General features: G+C 28.2%; 1 long non-coding RNA gene across 1 annotated transcript; it reads left to right on the top strand.

Annotated features, from left to right (window-relative positions):
- The first annotated feature begins 12,332 nt into the window (after positions 1-12,332).
- On the top strand, positions 12,333-14,840 carry LOC113786544 (uncharacterized). Its single transcript, XR_012162990.1, has 2 exons — positions 12,333-13,254; positions 14,389-14,840. It is a non-coding gene; the product is annotated as an uncharacterized lncRNA (long non-coding RNA).
- The last annotated feature ends 5,498 nt before the right edge of the window (positions 14,841-20,338 follow it).

A 20,338-nucleotide genomic window follows, 5' to 3' on the forward strand; every position in this document is an offset into this window, starting at 1 on the left:
TCAGGACTGGATGTAGGTTGTCTTATTGACAACTGAACCAGGATAAACCTTGGTGCATTCTATCCCTTATCCTTTTACTTTTAATTGTTAATCTTGTATGCCGCATTATAATTCCGCTGTGTGTCTGAATCTGAATAAATCTTGCATCGTATGATTGTATGTTCGATCTTAATTGTATGCTAGAAGTATTCGATTTTCTATATTGCTTTAATTTGTTAAAGACTGATATATTCTGATTATTTCGAGGTCATAATAATCAACATATTTCACACTCGATAATATTGTTATAGTATTGTTTGAGAATGAGGAATTCTAATTCTCTTATATAATTCACATTTTGTGAGCTTAATTGATTTCGTTGTACTCTATTTTAGCTTCTTTAATATTGTATTACATTAAAATGCCATGAAAATCTATATTCCTACTTTTATAAATCTAAGTCATTTGAAGTAGGTTTTGTTTTTTACATCTATATGTTTTTAACTCATTACCTTGCAATTAATTGTAGGCAAAGCTAACAATGAGAAGAGATTGTTGAAGAACTTGTTCCATTAAATATAGGCAGACACCAGAAGAGTATATCTCTTAATTCATTTTCACACAACAACCCTTGCGATTTTTATATATTTTTACTTTTTATTTTTTATATCTTTTATTAAATCATTTTAATGTAGAGATATTACGGTACAAATGCAACCTTATGTTGATATCAAAATGTAGTCTAATAAGGGATGCTTTAGCCAATTATATATGGAGATATGTGTTATGTAATTTAATTTTTTTTTCTTCATATTTTAATATCGAAAACTATGTCATACGCCAAAAAGAATGGATATTATGTCAAATTCACTCCAGTGATGTTAGTATTTTTAAATTAAAGTTAACTATTTTTATATAAGATCAGCACTAGGTTAATTGGCCCATAAATTTTAAAAAATAGATAAATTCTCAAAATTAAGATCACACCAAACATGATTATAAATTAATGAAACACTGCAACCAAAAATTATTTAGAATTACAATAAATATCAATGGGATTGAGTTTAGTAAAAATGGTTAAACTTCTACGATGGATTAGAATTTTGTTGAGAGAAGTACACATATTTAATGTTTTTCATATCTCAAATATAATTATCTATAATGGAGAGAATTTATGTAAAATAAAAAAAAAGAATCAAAATCAATATTAGGGTAAATTTTAAAATAACTCATTATAACAAATAAAGAACCATATACTAATTATAATTTATAATACAAACATACAAACAAATGTGTTTTTAGATTAATTAGTTAAAAGTGTACTCTTCAACAGTTCATTAACTAATTAACTAAAAGATAAATATATATTTGATTATTAATGTGTTTTCCGAATAACTTAAGAAAACATTCTGAATTATTTAATGGTTAGTATAACAGTTACAAAAGGGAGATCATGAATCGTAAATGTTAGTAATCAATATTTGCGGAAAATGCCACTTCATCTCTACTATAGCTAGATTCTTTATCAGTTTGTCGTTGTCTTCTCAATCGCAAATAGTCAATATGTCTCTCGCCGCTTTAGTTCATTAAAAACTGTTCAAGGATTTTGGTATTGTATAATACACTAGGGTAGGGTAGGTGATGGAGAATGGGGTTATGTGATGGAGGATGAGGTTATGTTTAGGGGTGTTCATGGTGCAAAAACTGTATTGAATTGGACCACATTAGTGGTAATTTGGCTCAGTTTTTGAAAATCATCTTTGAATCAGTTCAGTGCAATTCAATTTATCAATATAATTTAATTAACCATATATTTTACACCCTCTTAGTTATGTGATGTAGTTTTTTTCTTATGTGATAGTAGTTTTTTATGTGATGTAGTTTGTTTAAATAAATGTCTCTCTCAATTAATAAGTTATTATATATTTATACTAACCTTTTTTTTTAAATAAAGAAAATTTATGTAATTATCATTAAAAAAGAACACATTACAAAAAATTATGTAAACAAAAATCTAACTTTTGTTTGATGTGGGATGCAGATTAGCTATAATGCTTTTGTATATTAAATATTTAATTCTTTTATTTTGACTAAACATATTTACTTTTTTAATCACAGAACATAAATACTATATTTTTATTTATTTTATTTATTTTTGTCTTAATCATTAGAAGGTCATCTTTTCATCTTTTCATTATATTTTTTGCTTCAAACTTTATATTGAACATGGTTTTCAATTCTTAATTTTTTTATCATAATTTCTTGCTACAGATAAACTAAGGTATTAGAAAGGTTTGAATTTCTGTATTTTATCCGTTAACATATGTCAATGTATGTTTTACTCGTGTTTGGCACGAAATACATGTTGGATTTTAATCCTTTGATTCCTAATTTTGACATAATTAACAAATCAACAATGTTCATACACTACATGATAAATCTAATATTTGAATTGAACAAGATTTCAGGAACAACAATCAAATCCTACACACTTGGAACATGTTGCTTGGAACACAAGAAATCAACAAAAGTTGACTTTTGACTGAAGCAAATCGATTGGGAAATCGATTTCATAACAAGGGTGTAAGGAAACACAACTGTTTGTGTTGGTATAATCGATTGGGCAATCGACTGACTAAATTAGAAATGAAAATTGCACAAGTCAGTAGCACCCCAGTTTTGAGGGTAATCGATTTATCGATTATACATTTCACAAAGTAAACCTGATTGAAATAAATCGATTGGGAAATCGATTGGACAAGTCACAGTGATACCCCAGTTTTAAGGGTAATCGATTGGCAAATCGATTGCTTAAATATCACTTGCAAAATAACTTTTCCTGTGACATACAAATCGATTGGACAATCTATGTTGTAAAATTTCAATCAAGTTAAATTTGGTTGCAATCGATTGGGAAATCGATTGAACTAAATCCCAAGTAAGAACGTTTTCAGACAAATACATACAAATCGATTGGCACGTCGATTAACATCAAAATAGCTGAGTCACTGACTTAAACACAATCGATTGGCAAATCGATTGACAGAACTTTTGAAAAACCCAGTGAACTCTGAAGCTTGTGGCCAAATCGATTCTGAGTATTTGGTAATCGATTATGAAGACTTAATAAATCGATTACGAAATCGATTGATATGTGTTTCAGTTTAAACATAACATCTGCAATCGATTACGAAATCGATGCATATCAGTCTTAACATAATCACTGAAAAATGTTGTTTAAAGAATCGATTGGTAAATCGATTGGCTTATATAGTTTCAAGATTCAAGAAAAACAAGACACACGATAATCGATTGGCAAATCGATTAGACTGGTTTATCACTTTACGAAATCGATTGGTAAATCGATTGATTAATATGTTTTTCAGAAACTATATAAACTGTCTTCAATCATTCTTTCAAACAATAATAACAATCTGAAATACACTTTGAATATTCTTGATATACAAAAGAACTCTCAATAACACTTGGCTAATACATTGAGATTGCTTTTCCCAGATCACAACAAAAGAGATTATCAACAATCATTAAGAGAGCAGGAAAAAGTGATCTTGAAAGACAAGGGTTCTCATGAACAATCTTTGAATATCCAGAATTGTGAGAAGCCATATTGACCAAGATTGAAGACTACTTTTTTGTTCTTCCTTAATTCTGTTTGTAATAATTCTTTGAAACAAAAACGAAAGCGAGAAAAGCCAGCTAGAAACTGGTGGCTACTTTCTTGGGTGAGAGTGCTCAACAAGAAAGAGTCGTACTTTGATTCTGTGTTAGATTGCTGAGTATCTACAAGGATCAGAGGGTGATCAATAGGAAAGAGATCATTAAGATAGATAGGTTTCAGGGAGGAAACTGGACAATCTGTAATTGATTCTTTCTATTGGAGAAGAAAATCTGAAATCTGTTTGGATTGTCAGGACTGGATGTAGGTTGTCAAGTTGACAACTGAACCAGTATAAATTCTTGGTGCAATCTTCTCTAACCCTTAAATCCTTTAATTTTCTATCTTGATATATTTGTATATGTGATTAATATTAGATGCATGCTAAACATATTCTGTGATAAGTAATATTGTTTAATCTGATAATTTGACTTGTATGCATCTTGATTAATCTCATATCAATCTAATAAAACTTGCTAATCTTGTATGCCACAATTTAAATTCCGTTGTGTGTATGAAATTGATTTAATTTCTTAAAGAACTGATACATTCTGATATATTCCGATTATTACGAGGTCGTACCAACCAACAATACATACTAATTTATTTAAAAATAAAATTAATATCACCTTAAATTAAAAAAATCGAAACAGAAACATTTTACAACTAAATCATTTATTATAGAATAGTAAGTATTATTTTCATCACTCATACAGGAGTCGACGTTCTAGTGTGACATAAAAGAAAACTTGAGGTGTATATTATTAAGATTAATATATTGTTAAAAAGGATTAAGATAAGATATCTAAATATGAAAATATAGTGAACTGTCACTCACCTATTTATATATAACATTTTAACACTAGCATCTCAATTTAAAAATGGTTTTTCATGCTATTGTGCTGCACCATTTTTTATTCTGCCATTCATATTAAAACTTACTAATATTACACCCATCTTTAAATATAAGAAATTTAAAACTTACTAATCACAGAAACTTAAAAAAAAAATAGAAAACATCAATTTAATTTTTTAGAAAAATGAAACAAATATTTTTTTAAAAAAGGGACTAAGCACAAGATGTGTCTAGAAGATATAAATAGTCCAAAGTTTGTCCACAAAACAAAAATAAGAATCAAGCCAAACACCACAAAAGGCATTGAAACATCTAAACGGGAAGACAAGGGAAAGGTTATTGACACCAAAGAGAAAAATCAATGGAAATCTGAGAGTGAAGAAAACTGTGAGGTTCAACATACATGAGAGTGAAGAAAACTGTGAGGTTCAACATACAGGAAATGTTAAAAACTACATTTCACTCTTTTAAAATCATCTATTTTGTAAATGTTTGTGTGATGATTTTGATGTGTTGAGGTTTAGTAAATGGGGGTTAATTGTGATGGACGAGTTTTTAATTTTATGTGTTTTCCCTAAATCCTTTCTTATGTGTTTTATGTTTTTGATCAATTTTTGCCTCTGGTATATTTTCTGCTTTTGATCAGTTTTAGCCATTGATTCTCTTTTTCTTCTTCTACTTATGATTCTTTTCTTCTTCTGCAACTCTTCGAAGTTCTTTTGATCATACTACCTCTAATCCATGTATCCTATGATCATGCTGCCTTTGATTCATGTATCCTCTACCTTTGATTTTGATCATTGTTCAACTGCCTCTGCTCTAATCATTATTCACGACCTCTAACTCTGATCAATGTTCATCTGTCTTTGACTCTTATCATTGTTCATCCTCCTCTGGTTCATGCATCTCAGATCATACAACCTCTAGTCCATGTAGCTGTTGATCATGTTGCCTCTGATTCAAAATTGTCATGACTTTGTGCCTCTGATTCGAGAACATCGTTGATTGTATTACCTCGAGTTAGAATAAGTTCTCATGATTAATGAAAGCTATAGATGTATGCTCAAATTTAGAATTGGAATGTTGATGAAGTTAATAACATTTATTCAATTGGTGATTGAGATATGCATTGCATGCATGATGCAAAAATACGTTGCATTTCATAAATAAAATAATGACATGCATATTCCGGTGAGACATTTCAGCTTTGTTTTAGGCCAGATACAATAGATAAAGGTAAAACAATTGAGACGCCAATTGGAGTCATGGTTAGGCCACCTTTGCGAGAGACCCTAATTACTGGGGTTACCCACATTTGTGTAATTGAAGGAGTTTTTCCTTAAAAAAAGAAATGAAAATTTCATAGCTTTTTCTTATAAAAGGAAATTGAAATCTTCAAGCTTTTCTTTATAAAAGGAAAATAAGTTTTAAAGCTTTTCTATATTAAGAAAAGAAAGAGAATATAGAGTATCCCATGTTTAAAGTAAAAGAAAATGTTTTAAATGTTAGGTATGTAGATAATGAGAAGCATTGAATATTCATGTCAAGCTTTCATTATTTTCTTAAGAAAAATTAGTTCAAATTGCCCTCCTCAGTTTTATAGAACTCACTCAGATTATTATATCTCCCTTATTTTCATGTATTATAGCAGAGGGAAGGAAGTAAGGCTTGAGTCAAAGCCAGAGGACAACATTTAGTAGTTATATTTTGTTTAGAACGTAATATGAGATGTAATTTTAGTCCTTCAAAGGATGATTGTAAATTATAAATTTGTAGTTACAATTTATTTTGTTGGTTGTACCTTGTAGGATTTTAATATGACTTGTTCTGTTTTGTCAAAATTTATGAATTAATTACCATATTCTAGATGCATAGTATGAATTTTACAATTTGTTATCACAGTCGGTCTAACCAATTGTTATCAAAATGAGAGATATTGTAAGATGTTTGAAGCTAGAAAGAAGAAGAAGAAAATTAGTGCTAATTAGAGTAATTTTAAATCAGAAAAAAATATTTTTCCAAATATATACAAGTGAACTTTTAAGTTATTGTCTTTTGCTTTCCAACATTGCTTGCACCAATTGACAATATATAACAATAATATAACAATATATAACAAACGTCAATCTCACAAAAATAAAATTTGAAAACATCTAATACACCTCGTGGTTGTGGCAATTCATAAGACAATAATCACTTCACAAAATTCTCATGGTTCTTGAGGTCATAACATACTCATCATTGCATGATAATTTAAAAATAAATTAGGATCACAATAGAGATTGAAATAGATCAAGGTTGATCTAGACTAGGTGCTATAAAATCAAGAAGGTTCTTTGCTTTAAACACTTAGTGGAAAATTTCACAGTGTGAGGACTGGACGTAACCCAAGTTGGGTGAACCAGGATATATCTTTGTGTGGTATTCTCTATCCTATCTCTTTTTTTGTTAAGCTTAATTGATTAACTAAGATAAAACACAAACTGGTTTTCTGTTTTAAGCTAATCAAGGAACGTTCCCTGTTTTATAATAAAAACCAAGAACGTTCTTCGTTTTCTATTTTCATAACCAAGATCAATCTTGAGTTGTTTTCTTACGTTTTTAACATGAATTTTAAAAGGTACATTTACAATTCAACCCCCCCCCCCCCCTTCCTTGTAAATCGACATTGTTACTTCACATATTATATTAGCAAATTATTTCACTTGGTTCTTCCTTCGTACGCTTGATTTTATCTGGGCGGGAATAAAACTAAACTTAGTTTTTGGACCTTCAAAAGTAAGCATACGGCTAAGTCAAATTCAGTATGTTGCTCAATCTATCAAAGTTTTTGACCTTCCATCAGAGTCATTGACTTTTCTCCATCAGAATCATTAACTTTTATTATTGGATTTAGATGTTGTGTTGCTTGAAAAATCAATGTTAGAGGCATATTTAAAGTTGTGTGACAAAAAATTAGTGGCATGGACAACTTCACTTTTGTTTCATTATCAAAGTTAGTGCAACTTCAAAGGATGATGCATATCAGAGGCAGTACTTTGGAACGTGTATCAATCTTTAAAGTCATTGCAACTTTAGAGGCAACATTCGTGGAACATGTTGTAGTCTTCAGGGTCAATGGAAAATGAGCTTTCTGACGCATGTTGAAGAGTGGCTTCAGACTTCAGAGGCATGTTGAAGTTATTGTTCATCTGAGGCATGTTAAATATTGTTCATCATAGCATGCATAAATATTGTTCATCATAGCATGCATAAATATTGTTCATTTTACATTGCATAAATATTGTTCATTAGAGAATGTTGGAATATTGTAGAAATATTGCTCATCTTAGCATGTAGAAATATTGTTCATTAGAGGCTGCACAAATATTGTTGCTTAGAGGCTGCACAAATACTGTTCATCAGAGGCATGAAAACTTCAAAAACACGATGAGCTTCTAGAAGCACGCAGAATTTTTAGAGATAGATGAATTCTTCAGAGACAGTCTTCAGACTCAAATTTCAAAGGCAAACATCAGAGATAGATGCGCGTTCTTTTCCAAAATGTGCATTTTTTTTAATTCTGAGGATTTCGTTGATTTTTATTTTATTTTGTTTCCTCTGACCTTTCTACTTCCTCTAGTGACTTCCTTTGGTGGTATCCTCTATTGATATCTTCCGATGGTATTCTCTGGTGGGAATCATTTAATGGTATGCCCTGGTGGGATTCTCTAGTCGTTTCCTTTGAATATCTTCTTCTAATTTTTGCATACGTAATCAAGTACTTTTGTTGTTCTCATAAAATAATTTTGTTAACATCAAAACTCTCAACGGAAAAACAACTTGGTTCCAACATATTACACTATCTCAAAGGAAATTTTAATTTCCTTGATCCAAGCCTAAGCTTTAGAAGGGTTATGGCTTCCTTTAAATGTTGGAGGTTGCAGTTTGAGGAAGTCATAGAAGATTATGTTGGTAGTTTGATTTCCACCCCCCCTTTTAGTGCCATTTGTTGAACCAGGTTGGTGGTAGCCATTGCCTGAAGTTGAATAGCATCCAGTATATGTTCCCAGGGTCCAATAGTAGGTGGTGGTGGATGATCATTATACGCTGGTGGAGAATTGTGCCTGGCCTTCCACGTCTTCCAGGTCTTTCTACTATAATTTTGTTTACCAAGCACAAAATATTAAGTTGATCAAACTTAATATTAAGTTGAGTTATTTGTCAATTTTCTAATGTACAAAATATTAAGTTGATGAAACTTAATATTAAGTTGAGTTATTTGTCAATTTTCTAATGCTTGTCTAATCGATTTTGTGTCTAAAATTTGACAATTTACATTCACTTGATAGTAGATTAACCAACTAATTTGTAATGTCCTTTGAACTTGTGAAAAGCCATAAACTAAATTAGTGTTGATAAGTTCAAATTCCTCTTTATGAAAGTTTATTCTTTCTTTACCACCATTAATCTATCTTTTCATCTGTCTAAAAGTTGTAGAGTGCATAATTTGTAGTTTATCAAAACTATTAAATTCTTGAAATTTTTGAATTTAATACAATTTCAATTAAATAAAATTTCTTATATGCATTCAGTATTAATCTAAAACATCCTCATTTCTATTTTCAAAAAATAAAAAATAAAAATCTTACTACCAAATAGGAACGCATAATAAGTACTACAGAATATTCAAGTGAATCTTGAAATTTGAGAAACGAATGTAGAGAAATTAATTAGCATTGAAGGATAGTAGTTTTCTATAGGGCAATGCGAATATTTTGCATTGAAATAGGCCATTAGTAGAACTGGTTATAATGAATATGAAAGCTATATAGCACTTGTTTGATTGGGTTTTAAAAAATTGTATTTTACTTGTATGAGCGTGTGTGTTATTTTTTATTTTTTGTTTTGTGAGTGGCTGTGTTGGGTGATATTTATATTTGAGTGTTTTGGATTTTTTTGGTAAATATTATTATTAATAATACTTAAGTGATAAATGTATTTTTTTATAACAAATAACATAGCAGTGAAATTCACACCTACGAATTGTAAAGGATTCTAGATTTAAACATGTACCTATGTATAAACTATTTTTATAACAATCATATGAGTTGTACTTACGGATATCAATAAATTTCTCTTTATTAATCATAATATAATAAATTTTAAATATAACAATTGAACTCATATCTAATAGGTACTCATAAAAAATATTTATAAAAATAAAAATCAAAATATGCACTATGAATTAAGCACAAACACAAATAACTACCTCTAAAATTGAGTGAGCATTCTAGTGTCCAGCTCTACCATATAATTTAATTTTATATAAAATGTAATTAATTTATAACCTATGTAGATATGAAATATTTTTATAAGAACATCCACACATTTATCACAAATATAAATATGATTACTATAAAAAAGGTAAAGGGTTAAATATGTTTAGAATAATCTAAACATATCTTCCACACAAAAATTAAAACTTTATGAAAATAAGGGAATTAAATATATTAGTTAAAATTCTAAATGAGAGAAAAACAATTTAAATGAATGATTTTGATGTAAAAATAATGGTTCTAAAATAATTATCTGAGATTAATGAAAAAAGAAAGGTGTAAGATGATTATGTTTGTAAAAAATATATCAATTACAAAAATTTCTCTTGTTTAAAATATCAATTTGCAATATATACATCATAAATTTTTTACTAATTATTATTTAATTTAATAAAAGATATTTCAAAAATTAGATTACCAAACAATTTTTTTTCATTTTTCCATCTCTTGAACTATTTTGAAAATTTTGTTCACCAAACACAATTTTTTGCTATTCTCTTCCTAAAAGTAGTTTTAAAAAACTGATTTATAAAACGAATTTTAAAAACTAAAATAAAAAATTGAAATTTACAGTTTTAGTTTTTTGTCTCTAATTTGCTTTTAGAATCTTGAGATGATGAAATTTTGGTGTGATAAATGTATGCAGTCAATTTCACTTGCGTTAGTTAAAAAATAATATTAGTGTGTATGATTTTTAAGATGTAAAATTAGAAATCACGTGGTTAAATGATTATATATTACTTTATTTATTTTCACGCTTTTTTCAGAGGGATGATTTTTTTTAAATATAATACCTCTGTCGCTAGTATGAATTTGAGGATTGAGACTGTATAAACGTTTCTGTCTAGTGTAGTAGATACTCTTGACTCATGTTAGTCGGAGAGTAAGGATTATCTTGATTAATCTAATAACTCAAAATAAAAATTTTGTATTTCACGAAAAACTATCTTACGAGCGCATTGGCAGATTTTATGATCCTATTAATTTGGTAACCACTCATGTTTGGTTTAATAAATACTTTATTGGTTAGTTTACTCATTTGTGACATTTAGCTTCCCTCAATTCAAAAAAAGATTCAACTTTATTTTTATCATTAAAAAAGAATAATGTTGATTGTGACAAGATAATAAAAAACTCAAAATAAGAATAGATTTGCTTCATTAATTTGATAATCACCACCACATGATTTTCGTGAAATATGGAGATAAAAGTTTTAAACTCCTTACATTGTTCTACTTGTGTTTCATCTCAAACTTTTAATATATATATCTTTATTTTTTTATTTGAACATATGTCCTCTTATATTTTAAGAGTAATAGCACAACATATTAATGAATTGGTTTCAAATTTAATTCATGTTGATTATTAAATTATGTACTAGTTAATATCTAATTTATATTAACAATAAATGGAAGAAACAAAAATAGAAACATTGAAAGAAAGTATATATATACATTAAATTGTTTACATATAGTTGAATTTAAACCATAGAAAATCTAAAGATGAATAAAAGAACATCATGAAATAGACCCACGACACAAAGGGCACGTATTAGATCTATCTAGCCACATTATAATGCAATGGTCGTGATAGATATGAGAACAAGACAACATAACTACTTTTGACCCAACCATTAACTCCATAAGACATATAGAACATGTCATTTCTTCAAAATCTATCGTTCCTTCTTCGATTTCTATTCTTTGAAGATTGTGAGCAGTTTCAAAATTTGTTCTTGTCATTGAAACCTCCCTAATAGCATTGATGTTGTTTTCATCAAGAATAAAATACCCGTCTCGTACAGTACTATAAGAAACAACACTCCATGGTACAAGATTGACTTCTCCGGTTACTCCCGTTGCTCTTATTGCATGATAATGTTGGTTCTCCATTTATATAGAAGTAAAGGTTGATTATTTTTTACACTGAAAATATATAAAGAAATAGAAACAATTAGCAATTGAAAATAAGAATAAGTGGGGGTGGTAAATAATACGCTTAATTGCAGTTTTAGTCCCCCTATTTATGTTGATTCACGAAATTGGTCCTCTTATGTTAAAAGTCAATAGTTTTGGTCCCTCCATTTGATTTTTTAACTAAGAAATGATGACGTTAGATGCTTTAATCAAAATGACATATGATACGATGATGTAGAGTGATTAACACTCCATGAAATTGAAATAAAATACTGTAAAATTTAACTTTCAACTTTGAAATTTTTTCGTATTTTAAATTTAATTAATAACATATAAATAATTAATGCATTTAGATGGTTCTATATCATAGAATTGTATATCAGGTTGTATAAAATATATCAAATCGTCATTTTTTTAGTTCAAAAATTTGAAGAATAGATTAAAATTGTCGACTTTTAAAATAGGAATACTAATTTTGTTAATTGATAATAATAGAGGGACCAAAACTGAAATTAATATAATTTTAATATTAACGATAAATAAATTAAATAAAAATGCAAAAATCTTTTCTAAAAAAAAATAGAAAACCTGCGAAACCACTAGCTGTTGGCCTTGAAGAAAAGAGAAACTTTAGGTGACTCGTTGGTTGGCAGAACCACCGATGGCGGTGGTAGATGAACCAAAACCAGCGGCGATGAAAACGGAAAGCTCGCTATTGTGCAGGGAATCAGTGGCGGAAGAACAAACGCCCCTGTGGTGAGTGTTGATGGCGATGATCAAAGCAGAAAAGGAAGAAACAGAAATAAAAGCTCTCAACAAGACAAAGAATGTAAGAGTGTTGGATCAGTTAGTGTGCACAAGAAGAAGAGGAATTAGCGTGAATACAATAACAGAGGGTAAGTGTCCAAATTTATAGGTAACTTGTAGGGTTTTTCTTTCAACGGTAACTAATTAAATTGAACAAGCCTTGTTTGGATCACAAGTAAGTATCTAAACCCATAAGGACACTGGATTACCCGCTCTCTCGCGGGAGTTAATCAATTTCAACGGTAATGAAATCTTTTTTTTTTTTAATTTATTTTAGAGTAAATCTTTTGCATTTATTATTTAGATTCGATAATTTTTTTTCTTTTTTTTTTATTCTCATTAGCTGTATATATTTTATTAATTAAGATTTAAAAAAATATTCAGCTGTGTTTTTTTCATTCAAAGGTAACTAATGAATTAATAACCTTGTTTTTAATTCTCTCTCTTTATTTTTATAATTGATTCGATTAGATTAATTGGAACTAAAGCAAGAGATTATTTATGAAGTTTCGTTGCAAATTGATTCGCCCTTTCTGTCTATCCTAGGAAGTGCTGATACCAATTGATGGAACTCACATAATAAACTTTCATTTTTCTGTTTGAAACTTTCCTTACGAGCATTGTGATTAGAACTAATCACAATAATATATAGAACGAATGATCAAAACAGCAGGGTTGGCTCCTAGACTTCTCCATTTTGAGGTAATTCAAAAATTCATATTGGTAATGTTATTTAGGCAGATTAATTTATAAATATAGCTAAATTGGTCTTTAATTTAAATTAGATCACCTGCATATGATAGAGGTAAAAGTTGAGAATGTTTACAGAGTAAGTAGCAGATGTATCTCTAAGACCATAATATAATTGGAGCCTTGGTTATCCAGTCATATATATAGGTGTCATCACTATGTATGGTTTGTAGTTATTTTCCAGTTCCTACAAAAGTTAGCTTTGGTATAGTGGTTGTACTGAAGTAGAACCTATTGAGTTCTATAGTGCTTGAGTGTCGAGATATTTCCTATTACGTATTCCTGATCAATTCTGCATTTTTTTGGGGTAGAATTCCTATATAATGTTTGGTGGAATGTCAAAATTTAAATCTCATTGTTTTGAATGAATATGTATGTAGCTATGTTAATCATGCAGACTTGACCCTTTCACTCATGTAACTTTCTCTTTTGCATAGAAATTTGGTTTTCTTTTGGATAATTGATTGCTTTTTTAATTTACTGATCGGATAATTAAACTTGTCACAAGACTTGTTATAATTTAGCTCTAAAGTTTTGTAAATATAACAAGAACCAACAAATTGGAGATTTGTCAACTTTGTGTGTACTACTTTCCTTATGTTCCAATTCTTGTGTTATTTGTCAACTTTCCATTGTGTGTCTAAACAGTTTTGCGCCTAAAATTTGTAAATTGACATTCACTTGATGATAGTTTCATTGTGTTATTTGAAAAGGCTCTTTGAGCTTATTGAAAGCCAAAAACAAAATTAGTGTTGATAAGCTGAAATTCCTCTTTTTGCAAGTTTATTATTCTTAACCACCATTAGGCTATCTTTTAAACTGCCACCAAGTTGTAGAGGGCATAACAGATTCAATTTCACCTCCTAAGCTTCCGATGGTGCAAAAAAGGATTAGCATTCAACACTGGTAGCTTGTTTAGTTTATTGTTTGACTTGCAAATTTTTTGGATAGTAATTTTCATTCTGGTGAATAACTTGTTTTTTAAAGCTTCAATTTAAGTTGGTTTGGTATCCGTAGACAGCAGAAAATGTCCTTCAACATTCGTGTTTTTGTACTATTAACTGGTTTTTAAATCTTGAATTTAAGTGGTGCATGCAAGGATTGTGGATTTAAAATTAGCAGCATCAGTGTTCGGGATTTTGGTGAAATTAGCAGCATGAGTCTATGGTTGTTCTATTGGTGGGGGATGATAATAGGTGAGCTGGCTGAAATGGTGTACATTTAGACAAAGTGAGGAGATCACAGTCTTGGTGTTTCTTATTGTTGTAGTTTTGATGTAGATTTTATGGATAAATTTTTAAAGAGGAAATTACGGTGAAATGAGCGAGAATCCCGTTCTCAACAACAATGAAATTAAGCAAGAGACTATTTAGAGATCAATATCCTTAATTAAGTTTCAAGCTGTATATTTTTTTGTATGCTGTTGCAGTGTAGAATTGATTTTCTTTAAATCTGTTGCTATCATTATTTTAAAGTTTGAGTTTCCGTAACAGTTTTGCCTACAACAATTGATACCAACAATGTCTTGATCAGTTTCATCATGAGTTTCTATCTTTATGAAATGTAGCTTTGAAAAATTGGACAAACAGGTGAAGTATTAGTAATACAAGCAGTTGCAGGGTTGATCTTCAATTCTGCATAATTGGACTTGTTATTCTGTACATAAGACATGTAATTGGTTTTAAAACATTGTTGATATACACACTAGCATGTGGTGCTTGATGAGGTTGGCCTCTCCCTTGAAGAATGAACTTCAGAAGCTTGTTCTATATAAAACAAAATTCCATTTTATAAGATATTAAAACAAAATTCTGTTGAATATCATTATGCATTTAAGGAATCGGTTGGTAAGTTAGTTTGAGAAACAACTAACATTGTTTTATAATTAGATGGGTCATATTCAGAACTTAGAGTACTAATCCCACTTATTGATTTTGAAATGTTAAAGAGACCCTCATCGTCTTGCAAGAGGATTCTACTCCTGTTGTTATTTTATATGAGAGCTTGTTCTTTTTTTTCTTGATATTTCAGCAACAATACTCACATTTCTACCACTCTTTTCCTCTGTTCTATATAATAACAAACTTATAATTCTTTATTATATAGTTATGATGCATATTGCCACTTTCTATTATTCTTTTACTCTTTCCTTGCGGTTACTCTATCAAAATATCTCCTTCATATCTATAGTTATGATTTTAACCATTCAATTATCAACTTTAAACACATTTAAATGATTATTTTTTAAATCAAACGTCAATCTCACTAAAATAAAATTTGAAAACATCTAATACACCTCGTGGTTGTGGCAATTCATAAGACAATAATCACTGCACAAATTGCTCATCGTTCTTGAGGTCATAACATACTCATCATTGCATGATAATTTAAAAATAAATTAAGATCACAACATAATACTAATTACCTCCCAAAAAAATCCTATACACTAAACTAAATATCAAACCAGTTTGTTTAGTTACTTAATATCCTATACTTTTTTTGAAAGGACATAATATCTTACACTTCAATACACTTATCTGTTTTGAAATGAAATGAATTGCAGTTTACACTTATTATTTTTCACAACATAATATTGTAAGGTGTTCAAACCCACTAAATGATATGCATATATATAAATGATGATAGTCTTGAAACTTAAGCTAAAATGATTTGCAGTTTATTATTTTTCATTTATTTTCAAGTACTTGCTAATTTAGTCTAGAAGTACACATCTTTATTATGTTATACTATAATAACAAATTGTACTTTTGTAATAATTAAAAATATCGATTAAACCTTATTGTAGTTATTTTAAAAAAGGATTCAACGACTAATACATATATCCTATTTTCTTTTTTCATTTGTGCATATGTCCTTTTGTATGCTTAACTCTAATAGCATAAACATATCTATTAATAAATTTTGCTCTCAAATTTGATTAATACCAAATAATAAATTATGTATGGGTTAATATCTAGCTTTTATTAACATAAAAATAAAAACATTAAAATAAAGTATATGCATTAAGTTGAGTACACTTAAATTTAAATCTATAGTTTTATACCATAAAGAATCTAAAGATAAATAAAGAAACTTCACCTATTAGGAATACCACGCAAAAGGCACTAATGAGATCTATCTAACTACTTTAAAATGCAATGACAACATAACTATTTTTGATCCAATCAGCAACTCCATAAGACATATAGAGCATAACTAGTGTGTCATTTTTTCTTCAATTTTTATACTTTGAAGATTGTAATAAGACTAGGTAGTTTCTAAATTTGTTCTTCTCATTGAAACCTCGCTAATCTGATTGATGAAACCTTGTGGCTGACAGTGATGAAAATAGAAAACACAAAATTGAATGGCGAAAAAATGAGAGAAATTGTAAGTTGCCTTTGAAGCTAGAAAGAAGAAGAGAATTAGTGCCTATCAGAGTAATACGAATTAGAGAGAAAGTGTTTTTCCAAATATATACAGGCGAACTTTTAAGTTATTTCTCTTATTTGCTTTCCAACACTACTTGCACCAATTGACAATATCTAAAGATAATATTTTGCATTTAGTTATTTATATTTTGTAGAATCTATTTATGTAATTAACTATTATTTTTGTTGTCTTAAATTTCTCTCACTAATATCTCATCATGTATTCCCACTCTCTTGATTTTTTTAATTGATTTCATGAATTGGTATTTCTAATTGATTTGTTTATAAAATTGATTTGATTGATAATTGGTACTTGACATTTGTTGTTTTAATTGTGACGTTAAGAAAATAAAGCAAAGAGTTTATTTATGAGGGCTTAAAGAATATAATTAAAGATATATATATATATATATATATATATATATATATATAATAGGGTACAATTGTTTCTTGTTTGTTTAGAAAGTATCTTAAACTTCACGAGATTACTAATTAGAAAATGATGTTGTTTTATTGTTCCAGACTTAATGTGGAATTCTATCCCCTTTAAGATTTCAATTTGTGAGCTTAATTTGTTCTGTTTTACTTTCTTTCTATCATATATTATCATATATTGTTTCCATTAAATCTATAATTTTATTTTCCTACTTTTGATTAATCAAGTCATGTGAATTAATTCTTCTAATTGATTTCATTAATTAGTAATTTTAATTGATTTGATTTTTATATTGATTTTCTTTCTGTCATATATTGTTTCTATTAAATCTATGTTCCTACTTTTGATTAATCAAGTCATGTGAATTAATGCTTCTTATTGATTTCATTAATTAGTAATTTTAATTGATTTGATTTTTATAATTGATTTTCTTTCTGTCATATATTGTTTCTATTAAATCTATGTTCCTACTTTTGATTAATCAAGTCATGTGAATTAATGCTTCTTATTGATTTCATTAATTAGTAATTTTAATTGATTTGATTTTTATAATTGATTTTCTTTCTGTCATATATTGTTTCTATTAAATCTATGTTCCTACTTTTGATTAATCAAGTCATGTGAATTAATGCTTCTTATTGATTTCATTAATTAGTAATTTTAATTGATTTGATTTTTATAATTGATTTTCTTTCTGTCATATATTGTTTCTATTAAATCTATGTTCCTACTTTTGATTAATCCAAATAGGTTTGTGGCCGTCGATATCTACCTCACATTCGAACCCACTTTACTAGTAATATTATTGTCATTTTTAATTTTTTATACATCTATATATTTAATATTTTTTTAACTATGATTTTAATACTTTTAAATTTTATTATTGTATAATAATTATTATTTACTATATTAATTATAATAAATATGAATTTAAATTAATTATTTTATATATATGAATAAGTGTGGATGTAAGCGGAAAAATCCAAACTCCGTCATAGGCGGAGATAGAGCCTTAAATTTTACCCTCAATGATATTGTTGTATTATTGTTTGAGCACATGAAATTCTAATTCTCTTATACGATTCTCATGATGTGAGTATAATGTATTTGGTTGCACTCTTTTTTAGCTTCTTTAATATTGTATTACATCAAAATGCAAGAAATCTCTATTCCTACTTTTTATTAATCTATGTCATTTGAAGAAGGTTTTCTTTTTTACATTTCGCAATTAATTGTAGGCAAAGCTAATGAGAAGAGTTTGTTTAAGAACTTATTCCATTAAATGTAGGTAGACACTAGAAGAGTATATCTCTTAATTCATTTTCACACAACAAACCATGTAACTTGGACATCATTAACCCTTGCGATTTTTATATATTTCTACTTTTTATTTTTTATATCTTTTATTAAATTATTTTAATGTAGAGATATTTACAGTAGAAATGTAACCTTTTGTTGATATCAAAATGTTGTTTCCTTTAGCCAATTATATATGGAAATATGTCTTATGTAATTTAATCTTTTTTCTTTATATTTTAATATCAAAAAATTATGTCATACGCAAAATTGGATATTATGTCAAATTCACTCTAGTGATGTTAGTATTTTTAAATTAAAGTTAATTTTTTTTCTTTATATTTTAATTATCGTGTCCGGTTTGTCTGCGAAAAAGGAGTCGTCATTAATTTTATTTTATTTTTAAGGGAAAATTAGATAAAACTTAAAATAAAATTCTTGAACAAAAAAAAAATAGATTTGGGAGTCGAATAGAGAAAGTAATATTACCATACATCCTGTTAAAACGGTTATCCTATAATTAATTATACACAAATTATTTATTTATTTAAATATTTATTTTTATCCCCTAAAAAAATAATAAAAAAGAAAATAAATTATTTACATTATTAAATGAAGGAATTTTTTTTTTATTAATTTGGTTTGACAAGGAAAAACTTTGCATATTAAATATTGTTTTTGAAAAAGTTAATATCCACCACATAGTGAATATTTTTTTTGACAATAGTGAATTTGAGAATTAAATCCTTTTAAATGTTAATTAAGATAGTTGATTAGTTGAATAAAATTAAAAGTATAGTAGAATTGAAGTTGACGTTACTTATGAAATGATAAAAAATAGGAGTTGAAGCAAAAATTATTTATTTATATTACTTCTTAAAGAGAAGAGATTTGTTGTTTCAATTTTGTATGATTCTTTGTCCGTTTTAAAATAATTGTCAAGATTTAACTATTGACTATTAACAATTGAAAGTAAATGACCTTCATTAACTATTGACTATTAACGATTGAAAGTGTAATGTTGACCAATACCAATGATAATTGTTTAATTCTTGAATCGTATTCTTAGATAGTGTTAATATTTTTTTCGACGCATTGGATAATTTTAATTTTTTCTTGATTAAATTTTAAATTTTAAAATAAGTTGTAACTTGTAAGTATAAGGTAAGGGCTCCAACAAATCCCTTACAGGTACTATAAACAACAATCAAGAGCCAATAGACTAATCAAGCTCACACATACTCTTAATCAAGAGCCAATAGACTAATCAAGCTCCCTAGTGTATATGGTGTATAATAGTATGTGTAACCTTGATTGGTCTAATTACTCTTAATTGTTTTTTATAGTGGTCCACCAGTGAGGGACTTTTTGGACCCTCCCCTTAGAAGCCACCCTAAGTGTTAACATAAAAAATGATTTTTATAATAGTAACTAAATGAAAAAAAGCTTCTCCTTTACATAAATCTCTAAAATTAATTTTTTTATGCCATCTTAGAATCACTTTTTTTTTTTTTAATTCAAAAGCTTAAACAAATAAGCCTTAACTCTTCTATAATCTATTGTATTCAATATTTTCATTTGGTAATTTAAACATTCTCTTACATGGTCCTCTTTCAGTTTATTAAAAGTCTATTGTCTGATATGATTGTCACTGCTAGTGCACAGAAGGTGTCGTAGCTAAACTTTAAAATGGGTTAGGTCAGTCAGAAATTGAAGTAAAGAATATTTTTATGATTACTGATTAGACATAGATATTGGAATTGGATGCATTATTCAAAATTCAAGTATAGTCTTTATAGGTCCAACCACTCTTTATGACCTGATCCATATTGGAACCATCCTTTTTCTGGGCCTGATTTAATGATTTATTAAT

Source organism: Cicer arietinum, chromosome 5 (assembly GCF_000331145.2).
Source record: "Cicer arietinum cultivar CDC Frontier isolate Library 1 chromosome 5, Cicar.CDCFrontier_v2.0, whole genome shotgun sequence".
NCBI classification, from domain to species: Eukaryota; Viridiplantae; Streptophyta; class Magnoliopsida; order Fabales; family Fabaceae; genus Cicer; species Cicer arietinum.